At 34.4% G+C, this 16,848-nt stretch overlaps 1 protein-coding gene across 2 annotated transcripts in view; it reads left to right on the top strand.

The window, feature by feature from the left end:
• Positions 1-13,716, top strand: part of LOC111056506 (protein SET) — a 68,926-nt gene extending 55,210 nt beyond the window's left edge. For both annotated transcript variants that reach the window (XM_039422449.1, XM_039422448.1), the window contains exons 6-7: positions 1,450-1,809; positions 11,220-13,716. The gene's annotated coding sequence lies outside the window, so the exon portion shown is untranslated. The remainder of the gene's footprint in view (positions 1-1,449; positions 1,810-11,219) is intronic.
• Positions 13,717-16,848: the final 3,132 nt, after the last annotated feature.

Raw genomic sequence — 16,848 nt, 5'->3', positions numbered from 1 at the left:
CAACTGTCATATTGCTGAATTATTTGTAGCACAAAAACTGATAATTAAAACTATATTAAGCAAAACCAGGCACTATCCAACGGATATGGTTTTTAGTGATTTTGAGGTCATGACTATACGTCAATTATACATAAAAACCGTAATTAAGTACTTAATAAAATATAGATACGATTTTCCTCTCACAATAAACTCTACTCTTAATTATTATAATCTAAGGGCCACTGCTAACAAATATGTAACCTATAACACTTATATTGAATGTATAAGGAGGCAATTAATTTACATAGGTACTAAAATAATAAACCTCATTCCAAATCACTTTCTCATGGACAATAAGATCAGCGGAAAAATTAAAACTGGATATAAAAAACTGGACATACAGTAATTTCTTCTTCCATTTAGATATATGACTCGAGATTTCTGCTCCAGCATTGTCTTTTCATTAGTTTTTTTCATTTTTCAGTGGACTCGCTTACCTTTATTTTGAGTACCTATTCCTCTGTTTTCTTCCTTCCCCCATTTCTCCCTTCCTTTTTTCCTCATTACTTCTCTTCTCTTCTTTGCCTGCCTATTACATGGGAAACCATAGTTGGCTAGGTATCTTCCTCTCTTTTTTTCTCTTCTCCAACACACCCAAACACTAAGCCCATGGTTTTTTATATTTGTAACATTTTATTGTGTTTTATTTGTTTCGTAAATCTTTGTAATTTTGTTTTGTCTGGTTTTGTGTGTTTTTAATAAATAAATTGAAATTGAAATTGAAAATTGAAAATTATAATTGAATCTCATATAACTTAATAATATTCATTCTATTGTCATTTAGCCTGAATTTGAAATAATTATGTTGTGGAATGGTTGCAATATTTATTATCAGCATTAAAAATACTTAAGATCTGCACAAACATTTTATTTGGTATAGGACATGTTCACCGTCTATTACTGACTTTTCACATTTTATGGTAACTGTAGGAAAAATTTAATGTGCAATACGTGTACAAAGTTTCTTTGCTGCACTCAAGAAACCATCATTCCGCACTCGCCTACGGCTCGTGCGTAAACGTTTCTTTCGGTGCAGCAAAGTGGCACTTTGCGCACTAGTTGCACAAATAACTATTTTACAATAGCTTTTACCAATAAAGCCTTGGAGTTAGCATTTAAAGTTTGGAAATTAAAAAGTAGATCTATTACAGGATTAATTTTATTATATGAAATTCCTAATAATAATAATAATATTCATGTCAGATTCCATCAATCTGTTAAAATTGTATGTCCCATCCAATAGACCGAGACTTATGCTATTTCAAATAGAATTTGATAGAACCACTCATCATTTCCTGCTAAATTTTTCTTCTGTCTTAGTATATACATATCTCTCATATCCTATACCCTTTCACTCAATTTCCTGAATGAGATTTACTCAAATGTAATTCAATCTATTCTATTTTCAAGGTAACCTTTGCTGAGGCTGTAAGGACGTCTAGCGCTGCAAGCACTTCATCTAGCAGTCTGTCTGTTGCAACAGTTTTGGAGCTGTTAGGGACATTCCAGAAATGGAATAACACGTAATTTCCATCACTGAACACGTCTTCGGAGCAATCAACAAGGTTCGCCGATCCACCTGCTTTAGCGACAAAGACTGCTACAGCTACCACCCCCCCCCTCCCGCTGCCTGCACCCTCCTGCCTCCTGAGCATGAAGTGATTGTCGACATCACCGATTCTGACGACGGAGAAGCATGGGCAGATGTCGGCGAAGAAGAGGAAGAATGTTGGACTCGTTCGAGTTCATCTAGCAGCAAAAGCAATGACGGTGAGGCGTTCAATTTAGAAAAGTTAAATTCGCCGACATCGGCCAGCTACCGCTGTTAGGGATTTGAGCGAGTCAGAAACTTACAGGGTGCTAAAGGCGCAGTATTTGTTTACAATATATGGAGAGACAGTTTAGGGAGAGAAGAACTCTCAGTTTTCCTCCCCCATTATTTTACGAATATAATCACCCAGCAAAATACAGAGTGTTTGAAAAAGAACTCCCTAGTTTTTGGTATAAATTGATACAAAACTTCATCAACAAGTACATACAATGAAAGAGAGAACCTTCAAGTTTTGTTTAACATCAGTCCTTTTTAACATGGGATCCATTTGTTGCCCTGCACACGTTGAGACGATATTCAAGTTCTCGCCATGTATTCACCAACATATCAGGTGTAACTCTCCCGACCGCCGTGTGACGATTAAAGTAATATAGAATAAGGCGATACTTACTATATCAAATCTTATGGATTAAGCTTGTAGTTACAGGTTTTTTTAATTAGATTATATTTACTTTTCTCAATCAGATACACGTACTTAATCAATAGAGGAATGAAAAAGAGTCTTTTGTATAATCAATTATTCTTCTTCCAGTTTTCAATAATGTAGCGCCAGTAATGGATAATTCAATTTTTTTGTTATTCCCTTACCATTTTTTTAAAAAAACAGTCACATTTTCAGAAAAACTTAAAGCATTAATCGACAATTTTCAAAGATAATAATTCTTCTGTCTCACAAAGGGGCAGGTGAAGGTTTAAAGAAGATTTTTAAACACTTGAAAGTTAAAACATGAACATTTTTAATTTTTAAAAGTTCTAGTTTAAAAAATAAATAAAACTTTGAAAAGATGAATCCAGAATTCAGAAATCATCTCCTAATTGGTCAATAAAATACAAGGAAAGAATCCTGTACAATAAACTTCTCCGAATTCCAATTGAAACGATGTTTATGATTACAATGATAGTGTCTGAATTAAGAAAAAATATGAATGAATATTTTTCCTGTATCTGTGGATTAAAACATGATAAGAAATTTACCAAACTGGAAAAGAGGAAAATTGTGGAAGAGGTGAATATATTAGAAGATGATGATATCAAATGTAACCATTTATCTAAATAATTTATACTTAGAAATATGAGAATGTTATTGATGATTAAAAAATAATTTATCTCAACAACCAATATATAATATGTATTATAATAGCTATAGTTCCAAAAAACGGGGAGTTTGTAGGAAAATGTCTTGGTGATACCCAAAATACTAAAGATTAAAATTTTATAAAAATATTCTCTCTATTGAGTCCTATAAATTCATATTGGATCAGGTTAGTTCTGATAATAATCTTCTATATAAATAAAAATCGATCCTCAAATTTTGACATTCAATAACTTTCTTGTTACAGTATCTAGTTGAAATATTAGCTGGAATTCTACCAAATTTCCATGAGTTGAATTCCCGATTCAATTTTCTTCTTACTATTGTGAAGATTAACATTTACATATAAACAATAGGCTATTATAAAATGATTATTTCTTAAACATTGGAAATTCTGCAATGAATACTTAGGTCTTTACATACCTGCTCAGTCACTGCATACACAGAGCTTCACAGCTGATTGCATAGAAGAACAAAGAAATGATGTGATGAGTTTTAATAATTAATATATTATATGAATAGTACAAATCATAAGTTACATTTGGTAGCCCCCTTTATAATGCTGCTGTAGCTATGCATTGTTATTTACTAGCCATTAGTTTAGTTGCTTTTTCGAGACAGTCTGTTGCCAGAGCTCGTAGAGCGTACATCGCTCATAACCATGTATTAGATTAGTATATTGAAATAAATAATTCTTTTTAAAAAGCCGGCTGGTTATTCCAGTTCCTTAACTGGCGCCCGAACCACCCTCGCGCAGTTTTCCAATGTTTTTCGTTTGACAATATTAGTTTTCCGATTCGTGTCGCGATCGCTTATTTCGACTTTGAAAAGGAAACTATCGGAAGACTAAGTGAGGTGAACCTTCAACTTCAACGGAACTTTCTACACGGGATAACCATGCCACCGGACTTCTTTCATCCTGGCAACCATACTGGCAGACTCCTTCCGGAACGCTTTCATCCAACAACCGGAAGTAAATCCAGTTCTTACCATTGCTGCTACTGACGTGATGGTACCAGTGGCGAAGCTAAAGGGGAATCTAAGAGTCTGAGACTCCCCAAAATTGATTATGATTGATGTGGTTATATTATTTTCTATTAGTACGCATATATTTCATTGCAAACTTGGATAAGAGCTGGCCAGACCGCCTTCCAAACTGTTTTGTGGCTCTCTGTCTGGCCGACAGCCGATGAGCCGACTGGCTATCTATTCATTCAACATGATGAGTCTCTTACTTATTAGACTCTCAATTCATTCATAATGGGCGTGGCGTATTGTATGGTTGCTATGACAACGTGACGTAGCACCATAGCTACGAAGTAGGACTTGGAGTCTAGGCTCTCAGCAGCTCTCTACAACTGTGTTCATAGTTCGAGTTCCGTCCGTATCGATGTCTAGATCTCGATGTATCCAACGGTCGACATCGAAGCAATCAACTTCAAACATCGATGCTTTTCAAAATTTGAAGATTTCAATATTTCAAATAAATCAGTTGGTTTGTGGCTCGTGTCTTTTTCTTAACCTACAACTCGGTTTTGGCGGTTTGCTTTGGTTTACTCAACAATAATGAAACCAAATCCTTTTTCAATTCCGGAATTTTATCTTTAATTTGTTGAACCTTTAGCATAATTGCTTATTTCTTGATAATTATACAATGGATGAGTGTAATGATCTGTTGAATTATACAGCTCTGAAAGAAGTAAGCCGTAAGCTTTAGTGTTCCTAGACTCCCCTTTTAGTTATAGGTAGCTTCGCCACTGGATGGTACTGCCCCTAATTCTCCTGTTGCTGGCCCCAGCAACGTCTTATAAGATGGTAGATTTGAGCAGAACATCTGCTATTGCTCCAATCAAGATACAGAATTCTCATATCATTAATGAAACTTTTACCTAAGTTCATAATATTAATACTAGTTATTTACGTTTAGAATTAAGTAATATTGAAACAGTTGTTAATTTTTTTCTAAAAAGAATAATATTGATAAAAGTCGCTTAAGTATGATGAAATTGAATTTGAAATACACTAAGAATAAATTGAATGAGATTCAATCAGTTAATTATAGGCAGAAAAGAGGTCTTTTTAATGGTTTAGGATCCGCGATTTCGTGGATCACTGGGAACATGGATGCTGATGATAAGGAAAGATATGACACAATTTTGCAGACGGTATTATTATTATTATTATTATTATTATTATTGTCATTTGTTACGTAAAGCCACAAATCTGAGCAGAGCTCAAGTGGCATGTAACATGTCATGAACATTTTTCTGTGCTAAGTGTATGCATCTGTATAAACTCAAAGTATGAAGGCACCACAACATTCCTCCATCGTGTAGGGACACGCTTCCACAAGTACATTAGTAATTGAAGACAAGAAAAGCCTATGACTACCACATAACCGTATTCTTTCAGGTAGACAATTGAAGAGCTTCAGTCCCGAATAATATGGTCCTTTTTCCAAAAGTGTCAGTCTGTGAGCGGGGTACTGATATACAGCTGAACTCTTTGCTCTTGTGCTATAGCCATGGCAAACTACAGTCCAATCTAATGAATATCATCTTAGTAACAATGTAGACAAGCAATTTCCTGTAAATCAGAAATTAATTAACGAATTCAATAATGAGATGAAAGTAATCAGAGCGAATAATCTAAAATTCAGAATAATAAAATATCTGGCATTGTAACTAGTCTCGAATTTTGTAAATTGAAAATACTCCATTCTTCTATTATTTCTCATGATGATAAATCAGAAATTAATTAACGAATTCGATAATGAGATGAAAGTAATCAGAGCGAATAATCTAAAATTCAGAATAATAAAATATCTGACATTGTAACTAGTCTCGAATTTTGTAAATTGAAAATACTCCATTCTTCTATTATTTCTCATGATGATATTTTTCTCCTACAAAAAAACTCAAATGTCAGCTTTATTTCAAATAAAATTAGTGTGTTATGGAAACTAAGAAAAGTACATTGTGGATTATTTAAAGACCATATTTCATATTTTGTGGACGTACCGCTATTGTCAACTGTTTATGAAACGTTTTTTCTATTGTCTTATCCTGTCATTGTCGGTAACGAAATTTTAACAGCTATTGCGCATCCTTCTTTTGTTCTTCGAAATGACAAATTATTTTCTGGAAATTGTGAACTCATTTATGATGATTATTATTGTAGTGCAGTAAGCGAACTTAATGATACATGTATTGAGCAATTATTAAATGATAGGAATCTAGACGGATGCAGTAAGTTAGTTTTGAAAGACGGAGATTCTTTCATAAAATATGTAGAAATAGTTGATAGTTTTATATTATTTAATTTTAGTACATGTATGGTTCTGAATACTGATGTGAACAAGAATATTACTTTGCTTAACATGATTTGCGAAATGAGGTAGATCACCATCTTGTTGGAAGATTGTTTGATCAATTTCTGGTACCATATAGGTACATGCGACAATAGTCTACTACTGTAACGTAATAGACAAATAAGATAATAACTCATGAAAGTACTACCTAAGCGAATTGGTAAAATTTTCAATATGTCACCATTTTGTTTCTACAAAGACTAGGGAGCTGAAATTTTCCCAAAATATTCTCAGAACCTACTTTGTAAATTGTGTAAAATTCTAAAAAATTCGGTACAAGAATGAGCACTTAATATCTGTACTTCGGAGATAAGACTTCTTCTTCTTCTTCTTTTTCATACCCTTTTGCTGTTAAGCGTTGGGTTCCTTCAACCATTCTCTAAACTTTATACAATCCTGTGCCATTCTCTTTACTTCATTCATTGTCTTTCCTCTTCCAGCAGCTATACTCTCTACATACTGATTCCATTGCAGTGGTGGTCGTCCCCTGCCTCGTTTTCCTTCCGGTCTTGCCTCCATAACCAGCCTTGCCTTTCGTTCATCACTCATCCGAGCTACATGGCCATACCATCCTAGTGTTTTTCGTTGAACAGTGGTAATCAGTTCCCCCTGTTTTAATGTTTCTCTGATCACACTATTTCTCACTCTGTCTCTTTTGGTTTTTCCAACCACCCTCCTTAGGTATCTCATTTCTGAGGAGGTAATTCTACTCTTGTGCTTTTCTATCATTGTGAGGCATTCTGTTCCATGGAGTAGAACTGGCTTAAAAATCGACTCGTATATCCTTATTTTAGTTCCCTGGCTTATTTCTCGTTTACCCAGGATGGTTCTGCTAAGCTGGTAATACACTTGGTTGGCTTTCCTTACTCTGTTGTTTATCTCTTCATCAACTTTTCCATCTGCAGAGATTAATGTTCCAAGATATTCATAGTTGTTCACCCTTTCCAATATTTCACCATCCCATGTTATATCCAACTCCACATTCTCTTGATTCTTTGATACTATCATCACTTTACTCTTCTCAATGTTGACAATGGAGACAAGACACTATGTTCAATTTCCTAATTTTTCAGGAGAGCAGTTTACAACTTTTTTCCAACAAACAGCAGATAGTGTAAATTGAGTGAAAAGTTGACAGCAGCATTATATCACAATGTTGTATATAATAATCTTCATCAATATATCTCATTACGAATCCAAAAATCTATTTAATTTTTATTTTATTGAATTTTGAAATTCATGTGGTGGACATAGTATTTTGTACCTCTCAAAATCTTGTTGCTTTGTTTTTATTCTCTTCGCATATTACCAAAGGTAAGGGAAATATTGCTTTCTAAAAAAACTAAAATACCCAAATTTCTTAATTTCTATACGTTTCAAGGTACCCTGAGTCCAAAAAAGTGGTTTTGGGGCAGGCTATTGGTCTTTATGTATATGTGTGTTTATGAGTATATGTCTGTGTACACGATATCTCATCTCCCAATTAACGGAATGACTTGAAATTTGGAACTTAAGGTCCTTACACTATAAGGATGCGACACAAACAATTTAGATCAAATGCAATTCAATATGGTGACTAAAATGGCGAAAATAATGTCCATAACCGGGGTTTCGCGATTTTCTCAAAAACGGTTTCAACGATTTTGATCAAATTGATACCTGAAATAGTCATTGGTAAGCTCTATCAACTACCAAAATTTTCATGGGCTCCACCCCATCTATGCAAATAAAAGTTTGATTTTAGATTTTCAATTATCAGGCTTCAGATACAAATTAAACGAAAAATTTACACATACAGACCAATACCCAAAAAACAAAGTTAGTAGAGTGTCTACTGGTCTAAAACCACTTATTTGAACTCAGGGGACCTTAAGAAGTATGGCAATTTTCATAATGACAAGGAAAGTTGTGTGAGTATGCCACACGAGATTTTCTTATCATTACAGTCATCCATACCAAAATTTATCCATCTTTCTATGGTTAGACCTGTGCCCATATATTTCTTCCCATTCTTCTCTCTTGAGTGATGACTCCCTTATTAAGAGAAAGGAGGAATATTTTGTTTGACAATGTTTAAGATTCTTTCAGGATCAGGAGTTTTATTGCTTGGTGTCTGCCTACCTATTTTATCTTCTTGTACTAAACCCTCTGGTTCAAGTTTCATCAACATATTGATCACTGCCGTGCTAGAAACTGAAAGTATGTTCAAAAAACATGACCTTACTCACCCAAAGTCGATTCATATTTACTGTAAAATAGTAGAGCAGTGATTTATCTTTTGATTTAGTAGAATTTTCTTCTCTTTTCCTGGATCTTACGTGTACTCTAGCTTTCAACACATGATGATATAAACTGCGTCTTAACATCTAAAGTCCTTTCCTCACTCCAGTAAGAGTTAAACATATTTACCGTTCATGCTCTGTAACTTATCAAAGCATATTAACCTGCTATTAAAAAGTGGCTTCATTAATCTCGATGGGACAACTTAACCTCTTTTGTTCACATATTCCTTACCCCCTGCAAATTTTCTTTCTCAAATATTACTTGCCCAATCATCAGCAAGGACTACACGTTTTTTCCTTTCTTGTGTGTACTGAGCTAATAGAAAGAGAATAATAGTCTAGGAAGGTAAATTGTTAATTATGTCGCAGTGGTTACAATATCCAACCTTGTTATAGTAGTTCAATAAAAATCTGCAAGACCGTAATGTGTAGACAACACTATGCGAATCATATGGAGAAAATCTTTCAAAGACAAACCACACCAAGTCCATAAATAGTATTGTATACCTATGTGTAATAAAGGACTTGGTGTTCATTTAAGAAACTGTATCTAGCCTTCCAATTGGTTGTGGGTATAGTGTCTCATATCTCTATATAGAGCAGAAAAAGATACATACAATAACGTGATAATCCCAAAATCGCAAAAAATGGATATAGTGTCTTGTGTCTTCGAGATACACATATAAAATTAAATGTATAAACCTCTACATTGTGTATTTTTCTCAGACCATGAATGTATACTAATAGCAGTTGAAATATTTCAATTTTCAATGTAGGTTGGGTGTTATATGGGATGTTTGAAAAATATATATCTGATTCTGATAAACTACATAATTTATTATGATTTTTTGGGGGGAATCATATCATGAATATATGAGTCTAATCATTTATAAATAGTTTTTCAATTTCAGATATAAATGCAAGAATCTCCTAGCTATTAAATAGTTCTCTGTAATACATCCAATTAACAATATGAATAATTATTCTTCTGATCAAAATAATTCATATTCCTCGGATGAATATGACCTCATAGATGACATGGAAATTCCACATGAAGTCGCCAAAATGTTGGAAATGATGTTACCCGATAGTTTATGTGATAATGTGAATATTATAAGCTTGCCTGATAGGGATTATTCTGAAGACAATGAAATGAGAGATTATTCTGAAGACAATGAGATGAGGGGTTATTCTGAAGACAATTAAATGAGGGATAATTTTGAAGATAATGAAATGAGGGATTACTCTGAAGACAATGAAATGATAATACCTGATAATTCATGTGACTCTGTAGCTAATATTGAGATGATGATGATGTTGCCTGATATTGACATAATAGATGGAGATGATTTTATAGATAATGGAGAAATAACAATACCTGATAGCTATGATAATTTATTACACATAGGTGGAGATGATTCTATAGATAATGGAGAAATAATAATACCTGATAGTTATAATAATTTATTACACGTATCAATCACTATCCAGCAAAGCTTTTTTTTTTCAAGTGATTCTATCCCTGATGATAGTGATAATAATGAAACTCAAATGGAATCTGTTGATGGTGAGAATCAAGACGAATGTCAAATCGAAACTGTTCATGATGTCTATGATTTCAAGGATGATGATGAAGAGTGTTTAAATGAGGAAAAAAATGCGGATGGATATTTTTCCTGTACCTGTAGATTAAAATGTGATGAGAACTTTACCACTCTGGAAAAGAGGAAAATTGTCGTAGAGATACATACATTGGAGGATGATGATGCCAAATGTGATTATCTAAATTGATAATCAGAAAATACAAAACTAAAAATATTGATGATGTAAAAAAAGTATTTATCTCGTTAACCAATATACTATGTATAGTAAATTCAATTTCGAAAGATGAACAGTTTGTAGGAAAATGTTTTGTCACATTTATAATGTGACACCCAAAATACGGTACTTGAGAGTAAAATTTTAGAAAAATGTTCTCGAACATTTTGAGTCTCACAGATTTATACTGGATCGGGTTACTTGTGGTCAGTATTTAGTTAATTCATGTGATTATGCAATTATCATATCTCCTACATGCTGAGCGATTTTATCTCTCCATCTATCTGGATGATTTTATTCTCCATCTAACCAATGTATACAGAAAAAGAGTTATATAAATCAATAATGTTAAACAATAATAATATCATTAGTTCTAACTTAATACCTATCATTAAAATTTCATACTAGGTTCTTTACTACTGAACTGTGAATATGAAATTCATTTTAGGTTTATGACTCTTCAAAATTTATCTACAAGAGCACCTAACATGTTTATGAAAATTAAATAATAACCAACTGATCAAAACAATATATTAATAGTAGTCTCATAACTTGATCTAACTACAGTAATATCATTCTCTTATTTTATTTTCTCCACCAGTAAACAACACCACTATACCCTAGGTTAAAGTTAAATGTTTAAGTTTAACATTTTTATTTCTAGATGTTGAAAGGTTTAATAAAAGTATTGTAAATTAATTCTCTCTCATGCTATTGGATCTTCTCAAACAGATACTGCTCACAATAAAATTTCAATTTATTTTAATATTGACTGTGTTATTACAGATGACATTGTAAACTGGGAGGAGTTTATTGGTCAAGGCGTTGCATTTGTGGAAGAAGCCACATTTCCAATTGCCGCTCCACCAGCAGCTGGAGGTGCTCAGAGAGTGAGAAGAGGCCGTGGACGACGACCGAGGAGAGAGAGGACCACGCTGGTCGGGCGAAATTCTTGTGGTAGTCCCCATCCCCCCAGAGAATTTGAATGTTGGTCGGGTCCGGCCTTGCGTAATCTACCTGGACCATCCTTCAACAAACATATTTAAGAAATGTTTCAATACTTGAAAGCTATAAAGACAAAACTGAACTTCATTTTGTATTGGATACAAAAACGTATATTTAACAAGTGTCAAACTAAATTAAGTGACAGCTGACAGCTGTCACTACATCCTTCTTTCCGCAGTAACTAAATGTCTTCGGTTCCTTCTCAGCACTTCATCGATTGATCTTGTAAGATTTATCTGGTAAGTTTTCTTCCACCGTTCCATACCTCTTCATATCAGGAATTCAAACTTTCTTCCCCTGTGCTAATTCAGGCAATGTCCTAACTCCATTTCTACTGTCGTAGTATATTTTATTGTACTTTTTCCTCTGAAGGTCATTACTTCTGAAAACACCGATTTTCTCTTGAGATGTAGGTTGGACAGTAGACAATGACGGAAGTGTTGTACGGATTTTCCTTCGATGCATTAACTTATGTGGACCACTTTTCAACGGAGTGCTTCGGGATCTTCACATTTGGTCAGGATCCTTTTTGCTATATCCACTACTTTTTCAGTTTCCTCATTTGACTGTACAAATTTTGGGCTTGATGTTCGGTGTTCAAAACTGTATTGTTCAGAGAATTCTCTGAAAATATCAGATGTAAATAATTGTGTACCTCTATCAGTGCGAACCACACAAGGTATACCGTGGCGAGAAAAAACGTTTGCCATATGTTGAACAACACTCTCCGAAGTTAGTTTTTGCAGTATTTGTCATATAGTCATTCAATAGACTTTCAGCAGTCATGTATTATCAAGTACCACTTTCCTAAACATTCAGCTAAGTCTGTCCCGATTTGCTGCCATGGTCCTTTTGGTAGGGGTGTGTAGTGGTTAGTTCTTTGCTCTTCACTACAATTTGCAATTAAATTGTTGATATTATCAGAAATGCCAGGCCACCATATTGATTCTCGGACCCGCATCCTGCACTTGGTAACACCCATTTGACCAAAGTTGGAAGTTCAAATCGCTTTCCCAAAACAAGATGAAAATCTCTCACCTGCTCAAGTTAATGCTAGGGCTTCTTTTTCAATCTGTGCATAGCTTGTTTCAGTCTTAGTCAAACTTCGTGAAGCCTACATAACCGGTTGCCATTTAATATCAAGAAGTTGTTCTACAAATCCACCCAATCACTGCATTGAGACATCTGCTGAAACTCTAGTTGGCAAGTTATTTTGATATTGAGCTAAAACAGGTGAAGAAGTCACTTTTCTTTTAACTCGTCCCATCTTTATTGTTGTGCTGTTTGCCAGGTCCAAACTTTATCTTTCTTCAAAAGCACTCTTAGAGGGGCTTTAAGGTCCACCAGCCCTGGTAAAAATTTCATCGAATAATTAACCATTCCCAGCATTTGTCGCACTTGAGACACAATATAAGTAGTATAGGAACAGGTAATTCCTTTAAAGCATCTGTTTTATCTTTGTCTGGTCTAATAGTCCCTTTTATTATTTCATGGCCAAGAAACTTGACACTAGTAGTTCTTAGTTAGCATTTTTTTGTATTGTTCAGAATGACACCATGCTCCTTTAAACTCACCAACAGTGCTTTCAATCTCTCGTCATGCTCCTCTATTGTCTTCCCCACAACCAAAATATCGTCCGCCTGGTTTATGACTCCCTCCACTCTTCTAAAATCTGAGCAATCCTTCTCTGGTACACTTATGGTCTCGAACTAATTCCAAAAGGCGAGCGTTTGAAAACATAACGACCAAAACTGATAATAAAACAAGTTACATTATTACATTATATCTCTCTTCATTCAATGGAATCTGCCAGAAACCATTTGATGCATGCAATAGAGACATGTGCTTGCTCCCTCCCACCTTTAACAATTTTTCATCAGAAGGCAGTTGTAACCTATCTCCTTGAACGTATTCATTCAATTCTGTATAATCTACACAAATTCTCACTCTTGCTTCTTTTTCTGGGTACTACGACTATTGGTGCACACCACTCAGTTGAATCTGTTATAGGTTCAATCACACCTTCCTCACACATTCTCTGTAACTCATCAAGGGCAATGAAATTCGCCTAGGAGCAGTGATTGCATATTGTGTAGAATCCTTGACTAATTTTATTTTATATTCAGATTGCTGTGGAAATCTTCCTAGTTTATCCGAGAAACCTTCTGCAAAGTTGTTAACAATATAATTTTGCTCTATGGACTCAACACATGGCTGAAGTAATTTTAAAGTTGAAATAGCCCTTCTACTAAGTAGTGAATATGTTGGTCAGATAAAACATACAAATCTTCTATTATTGACTTTCCTTTTATTTTTATTTTGGTAGTGGCAACCCCTTTAACCTGCAAAAAAGTTATGTTTGCTCCATGAAGAGGCAAGGTACAAGGTTTCACCTATAGTCCTGAAGATTTGCATTTTTCTATCCGAACCCAAGAAAATCATAATTTGATGTTAATACAGACTGGTAGGCTTCCTTGCTATTTACAACGATTTGATGTTTTGCTGCCTTGTAACACACATTTCATTGTATCTCTGTTATGCTTTGTCCGATTCTCAGTTTTTTGTGTTGACTGATTATAAATAACATTTGTTTAAGGTAAATTTCTCTATCTATCACCGTTCTCCCGCAATTTTGGATTGAAAGTTTTAAATGGTCGCCATTTTGAATTTTCGAATTTGATAAAGTTGAATATTTTTTCTACAATTCATCTATCTTATTTGAACATACCTACCGATTTTTATAGCGATCGGTTGGAAAACTTTGAAGATGTAAATTATTTTGTAAAAAATACAGAATGGCAAATGTCTCATAAACGAAGCGTTTTAGGATGAAAATTTATTCTACATTTTCTCTTTATTTTGACCCATAGAACCTATTCCCGAAGTGTGGCACTTTAATTTTGGAACACTCTGTATATATCTGGTCTAAGGTGTGAAGGATGTGCTCAGTAGAATCCCGGACATCAAATAAATTTACGGTGCCCTCTTGTATGTGACCAATATGCTCGTGTATCTTATTGAAAGTTATTTTTTCTACAACTGCGCGTAAAAAAAAAATACATACTCAATTCTCCTCGTAAAACAGCTTATTTCTGAGGAGAATCTACTTTTTCGCTCGCTAACCATCCGCGCATGCGCAGTAAATTTTCTTTACGCACGCAAATCATTCGCAAATCATTTATAATAATTTATAGATTGATATGGTATTGATAACGTTCAATTGATAATGGCGTATGGAGTAAAAAGTTTTGAAGGTGAGATATTGTGTAGTTACCAATATTCATATGGAATAAAAAGACAATATTTTGTCAAACCACAGATTTATTAAATAATAGAGATACCGGTTTCGGTTGTTACACCATTGAATATCATTCTTTGATAAACTAGAGATTTACCAGAGATTGATAAAATAATGGACTTTTGATGAACAACCAAAACCGGTAACTCGATATCTTCATATAAAAGCGAGATGGCACTCACTCACCGACTGACTGACTCACTCACTCACTCACTAGCAGAACTAAAAATCTTCCAGACCAAAAACGTTCAAAGTTGGTAGGTATGTTCAGTTGGCCCTTTAGAGGCGCACTAAGAACGGATCTGGAAAATTTTCCAAAGATACGCCCAAAATTAGTGTTTTTCCAGCGTTTTCTCAGCTTCATCGAGAACAAATGAACAGAAATCGTTCAAATTTAGTACAGAAGCTAAGCTAGGGTGTAATAATGGGCCCGTTCTGTGTACATGGAATGTGGTAAATTGTCCGATTTACAATTTACCTGGTAAAAAGTTCCACGTTCCAGAGTTTTGATAGATTCTGTACCAGAAACCAGTTCCACTTCCAAAATCCTGCCCCACAGTCAAAGCGTGGTAAATTGTCCGAACTGGTACAGTTCCAACTATCTGAGCTCTCATTGGTCGATTATTGTAGTCTGCTTACTTCTCTGCGCATGCGCTGATAGCTCGTTTGTTTACCATAGCATAGCCATAGAATAACCAACAATATGATGTTTGATAACCATTCATTAAATGAATTTTTCTCTATAGAAAATTTGAAAGTAATGGAATGGAAGAAATGCACACTCCTCTAGACGGTGACAAGATTGTAAAACAGCCTTTCTTCATTCACGCAGCTAGTAAACGACAGATTTTAGAGTAAATCAACTTTATATGTGTGCGCCAAAAGCTTGAATCAACAATTTTGAAATGGCGTTCCATGGGAACATTTTGCACTAGTCACGTGATGGAACAATTTACGATTGGAACTGGAACAATTTACTGTACACAGAACGTACACAATGTTGTGTTAGAAGGAATTTGAAATAACGCTAAAGATATGCCCAAAATCTGCGTTTTTCCAGCATTTTTCGCGCTTTCTCAGATTTATTGAGAACAAATGAACAGAAAATGTTCAAATTTACTACAGAAGCTCAGCTTGGGTGTAATAATGTTGTATTAGAAGGAATTTGAAATAACGCCAAAGATACGCCCAAAATTAGCGGTTTTTGCGTTTTCTCAGTTCTTTCATCAAGTAATAGACAGAAAACGTTCAAATTTGGTACAGAGGATTAGCTAGGGTTTAAAAATTTTGTGATGAGGTGACTTGAATATTTCATTAAAGATACGCCCAAAATCAGCGTTTTTCCAACATTTTTCTCAGCTTTTCTGCGTTTTTGGTACTTTCTCATGGAATGAAGCATGCTCAAATGAATGAATAATTCAGGCGAGCGAAGCGAACCCGCTGATCTCATTTTTGGACGATCCAGTCGGGGCGGAGCCCCCTGGATAGATGGATATGGCGAGCGAAGCGAGCCTGACGGCTAGTCTTGAATAAATCTATGGTTCGACAACATCTTGTATTTTTATTCAACATGAATAACTACACAATATCACCTTCACAACTTTATACGCCATTATCAATTGAACGTTCTTAATACCGTACCTATCTATAAATTATTATTCTAGTACAAAATAATTTTCATCAGGCCCAAGTAGATTCTATGAAAGAAAACCCAACATTATTGAAGAAATAGCAGATGTTAATAGGAAAATAGTTGGCCTATTTGTATTGACTTTCAATATAAACATGATAAATGAAGCATAGTTACTTTATTGTATCAAATACTATATAAGATAATATTGTCATAAATGAGTTTAATCATGATAATCTGGTTCCGGTAGGGTAAACTAGTCCACGTTAGGCATACAGTATAAGAATTAATAAAAACAATATAAAAATCTTGTAGTACCCTTTATTTTGTTGAAAACTTTAAAGTAAAAAGTAGCCCATGTGAGTGAAGTGTTTGTAGTATAAGAATTTATTACATTGATTAAAAATGGTACCAAATTTTCCAATACATACAGAGTGGGTGAAAAGTCCAAGAATGGCTCAATATCTCTTACACAAAGGTAA

The sequence above is a fragment of the Nilaparvata lugens genome, chromosome 2 (genome assembly GCF_014356525.2).
Source record: "Nilaparvata lugens isolate BPH chromosome 2, ASM1435652v1, whole genome shotgun sequence".
In the NCBI taxonomy this organism is placed as follows: domain Eukaryota; kingdom Metazoa; phylum Arthropoda; class Insecta; order Hemiptera; family Delphacidae; genus Nilaparvata; species Nilaparvata lugens.
This window is presented reverse-complemented; position numbering and strand designations above follow the sequence as displayed.